This window comes from Trichosurus vulpecula, chromosome 2 (assembly GCF_011100635.1).
Source record: "Trichosurus vulpecula isolate mTriVul1 chromosome 2, mTriVul1.pri, whole genome shotgun sequence".
Taxonomy (NCBI): Eukaryota; Metazoa; Chordata; class Mammalia; order Diprotodontia; family Phalangeridae; genus Trichosurus; species Trichosurus vulpecula.
The window spans coordinates 375,296,158-375,300,520 of NC_050574.1; the positions used below are offsets into that span (position 1 = coordinate 375,296,158).

General features: G+C 38.7%; 1 pseudogene; it reads left to right on the top strand.

Moving 5' to 3' along the window:
- The first annotated feature begins 1,971 nt into the window (after nucleotides 1-1,971).
- Nucleotides 1,972-2,312, top strand: LOC118840010 (annotated as a pseudogene).
- Nucleotides 2,313-4,363: the final 2,051 nt, after the last annotated feature.

Here is a 4,363-nt window from a genome sequence, read left to right on the forward strand (position 1 = left end):
ATTAAATTACCCAGAAACTATGTCACTCGAACTTTTTAAATGTCACAATATACACACACATGTTAAAAAGTGTGGCAAGTAAAAATTACAATGAGGTATAGTTATCTTTTTTTTAAATTTTTTTTTTATAACTTCACATTGAATTAATTTATACACTAGTCAAGTTGTGGAGAAGAATTATGACCAATGGAATGAATCATGAGAAAGAAGAGACAGAACCAAAAAAAACAAACAAACCCAAAAACAAAAACAAAAGAGAAGAAAAAAGGCGAGCATGTAGAGGTATAGTTATCTTAAGAGCAAAACATCATTTTTAATAACAGTGAAGCATATACTGCACATATATTGCCAATATTCAACTGGCTTATGGAGAAAGCAAGGAGTTCTAGAAAAACATCTACTTCTGCTTCATTGACTACACTAAAGCCTTTGATAGTGTGGATCCACAACAAAATGTGACAAGTCCTCAAAGAGATGGGAGTACCAGATCATCTTACTTGTGTCCTGATGAACCTGTATAAAGGGCAAGAAGTAGCAGTTAGAACTGAACATGGAACAACTGATTGGTTTAAGATTGGAAAAAGAGTACAACAAAGCTATCTTTTGTTGCCTTATTTATTTAACTTATGTGCGGAGTGCATCATGAGAAATGCCAGTCTGGACAAATCAAAAGTTGGAATTAAGATTTCTGGGAGGCATATCAACAATCTGAAATATGTAGATGATACCACTCTGATGGCAGAAAGAGAAGAAGAGTTAAGAACCTCTTGATGAAGGTGAAAGAGGAGAGTATAAAAGCTGGCTTGAAGCTTGACATAAAAAGCAAAACAAAACAAGATCCGGACAACCGGTCCCATCACTTCCGGGCAAATAGGAGGAGAAAAAAATGGAAGCAGTGTCAGATTTTATATTCTTGGGCTCAAAGATCACTGAACATAGTGGCTGTAGCCACAAAATTGAGACATTTGCTTCTTGGAAGGAAAGCTATGATAAATCTAGATAGCATACTAAAAAGCAGAGATGTCACCTTACCAACAAAGGTACATGTAGCCAAAGCTTTGGTTTTTCTAGTAGCAACATGTGGCTATGAGAGTTGGATTATAAGGAAAGCTGAGCTCTGCAGAGTCACTGCTTTTGAATTGTGCTCCTGGAAAAGACTTTTGAGAGTTCCTTGGACAGCATGAAGATCAAATCTGTCAATACTTAAAGAAATTAATTCAGGTTGCTCATTGGAAAGACAAATACTGAAGCTGAAGCTTAAATACTTTGGCCACATAATGAGAAGGACTCATTGGGAAAAACGGTGATGTTGGGGAAAAATTGAAAGCAAAAGAAAAAGGGGACAGTAGCAGATGAGATAGCTGTGTCATGGAAAGTATGAGCATGAATTTGGACAGACTTTGACAGATGGTGGAGGATAGAATGGCCTGGAGTGCTATGGTCCATGGGATCACAAAGGGTCAGACACAACTGAATGACTGAACAACAAGGAAATAAGATGATAGATAAGGGGAGTGGGCTTCTACTTGCTGGCTAGCAGGTAGGTAATGACCTGCTACATACTAGACAACAGTAAATATAAAAGCTACAGACTGGGTGACATTGCCCTCACCAGAGCCTTCCCCAACACTGATTAACAAGTACCCAGAAAACAACTCAGATTGCAGACAATGGGGGGGTCACTACTTAAATTTCAACACATACATACATATATGCATACACACAATATATACTAGCAGTTGAAGGAGTCAATTAAGGCTTAGTGCCGAAGATAATGCTTGAGATTTGTCTTAAAGAGAACCTTATGAGGTGGAGGAAAAGAGAGAGTCTATTCCAGGCATGTGGTTCAGCCAGTGCAAAGGCAGTGACAGAAGATGAATGTCATGAGTGAAGAACAGAGGGGGAGTTGGTGGGAGAAAGTATAGGGTCAAAATTGCATGAGCGGTTGGCCAAACTGCTGTTCCTGTGAAATGCTGCAGGATCTCTTCATGGGTGGCGATGGCAGAGCAGTGGGACAAGAAGGTGAAGTATTATGCACTGGACGAGGTCCAGAAGCACAACCACAGCAAGAGCACCTGGCTCATCTTGCACTACAAAGTCTACGATTTGACCAAATTCCTGGAGGACCATCCTGGTGGAGAAGTTCCAAGGGAGCAAGCTGGAGGGGATGCAACTGAAAACTTTGAGCATGTTGGGCATTCCACAGACGCCCTTGAATTATCCAAGACATACATCATGATCCAGATGACAGATGCAAAATAAAGAAACCTTCAGATATTTTAGTTAATACCCTTGATGATAATAGCAGTTGATGTTACATTGCGGCCTTGATGTATCGATTCTGCATGTCAGAGTATTCATCGTATTTTTCTTTTTTTTTTTTTAATTTTATCATTTTTATTTAATATTTTAGTTTTCAATACTGATTTCCACAAGATTTTGAGTTACAAATTTTTTCCCCATTTCTACCCTCCCCCCCATTCCAAAATGGCATATATTCTGATTGCCTCGTTCCCCAGTCAGCCCTCCCTTCTGTCACCCCACCCCCATGCCCTTTCTCCTTACTTTCTTGTAGGGCAGGATAGATTTCTATGCCCCATTCCCTATATATCTTGTTTCCCAGCTGCATGCAAAAACAACCTTTCTTTGATCATCTGCTTTTAAAAATTTGAGTTCCAAATTCTCTCCCCTCTTCCCTTCCCACCTACCCTCCCTAAGAAGGCAAGCAATTCAACATAGGTCACACATGTATCATTATGTAAAACACTTCCACGATGCTCATGTTGTGAAAGGCTAACTATATTTCCTTCTATCCTATCCTGTCTCCCTTTATTCAATTTTCTCCCTTGACCCTGTCCCTTTTCTTTTTTTTTTTACACATAAACATGAATTTTTATTTTACAAATAGATTTTACAAATAAAAATACAACATAACACAGATAATGTTAATTTGTGATTTTGTAAGTCAATAAGTGGAGCAGCACTCCATTTCTATTTGAGTTTGATATTACTGATCTACACACCTTAGACACTTAACAAACATTTGTCAAATGAACATATCATGTATGCCTCCTCATTTTCCAGGTTTATGTCTTCAACTGATCAGCAGAAACACTGCTCCAAAATCATTACCTACAAATTCAGCCAACCTATATACTCAGTGCCAAACACTTACTCTCTCAACTAATGTTTCTGCCAGAAAAAGGAAAGGAATTTTTGTATCTGATTATTCAGAATAGTGCCTGAGAAGGCACTGTAGGTTCTCTTCCTTCTTCCTACCAACAAGCAAAATTACCTTCATCTGTGCAGGATATGTTAAAACTGCTGCTGCTGTTTCTGTCTTTATAAAGAAAAATAATATCTTGAATGGTGTGTTCATTTGTATCTTTAAATGCCATGAAGTCATAGGTTACTGCTGTGTTAAAATTTATTTCCCACATTTTTTCCAATATAGGCCGATCTGGACATGGGATGATGAATGAAATGATGAATACCACAAAAAGGCAGGTAAATAACAGAAAGAAAAAAGCAATTGTGCAGTACTGGGCAAACCAGGAATGAGGAGGTGCTTTCTTAAAAGATCTGTCCTTTTCAGTTCTGTTTTCCAAACTCCCCCAAGGCTTTCTGTCATCATGCTTCAAAGGGTGGATCTCAGCTTCTAATTCTTTGTCCATCATGTGGGCATTATACAGCTCCACTCCTGCAGCCACCTCTCACCTGCCAGTCAGTGTGCCCGAGATCCAAGCCAGTGACCATGTCCCTTTTCAAAAGAGTTTGCTTTTGATTACCTCCTCCCACTATCTGTCCTCCCTTCTATCATCCCCTCTTTTGTCCCCTTCCCCTTACTTTCTTGTGGAGTAAGATACCCAATTGAGTGTATATTTTATTCCCTCCTCAAGTCAGATCCGAGGAGAGCAACATTTACTCATTCCCCCTCACCTGCCCCCTCTTCCCTTCCAACAGAACTGCTTTTTCTTGCCACTTTTATGTGAGATAATTTACCCCATTCTATCGCTCCCTTTCTCCCACTCTCAATATATTCCTCTCTCACCCCTTAATTTTATTTTATTTTTTAGATATCATCTCTTCATATTCAACTCACCCTGTGCCCTCTGTCTATATTTATGTATATTCCCTTCGACTACCCTAATACTGAGAAAGGTCTCATGAATTACACACATCATCTTTCCATGTAGGAGTGTAAACAAAACATTTCAACTTTAGTAAGTCCCTTATGAATTCTCTTTCTTGTTTACCTTTTCATGCTTCTCTTGATTCTTGTGTTTGAAAGTCAAATTTTCTATTCAGCTCTGGTCTTTTCATTGAGAAAGCTCGAAAGTCCACTATTTATTGAAAATCCGTA